This window comes from Siphateles boraxobius, unplaced genomic scaffold, assembly GCF_051911475.1.
Source record: "Siphateles boraxobius isolate OS27281-9 unplaced genomic scaffold, OSU_SipBor_1 170, whole genome shotgun sequence".
NCBI classification, from domain to species: Eukaryota; Metazoa; Chordata; class Actinopteri; order Cypriniformes; family Leuciscidae; genus Siphateles; species Siphateles boraxobius.
The window spans coordinates 117,061-117,500 of NW_027508778.1; positions in this window are offsets into that span (position 1 = coordinate 117,061).

The window sequence follows — 440 nt, forward strand, 5'->3', positions numbered from 1 at the left end:
ACTACATAGGCTACATTTAATACATTTTGTTTCTATTATTCTATTTTCCACAAAGTCAAGTACGCAGCTTAACCCAAAACACAAGCTCAGGCACGTCTGCCCACACACACTCCGCGCTCGAGTCAGAGAATACTCCCGTTGCAGGAACACTTTTAGTACTCCAAGAAGAGGCAAATATCTATTTATTAAGTAGCTATAGCGAATTTATATGTTAAATATTATATTTCACCAGATTTTATAGTGTAAAACATATTCAAGCGCGAATGAGAACCGTTTCGAGGGGGATGCCAGGTGTGCAAAAAAACAACAACGAATATTCGAATAGTCGGGTCTCACAACGTTTTATTAAAATAGTGTTCTCATTATAATGATATGACAGTCCCAATCATTGGTTATAAATGTGCATTTCTGTTCGAGCTGCGCTAAAGATAAAGACGAAT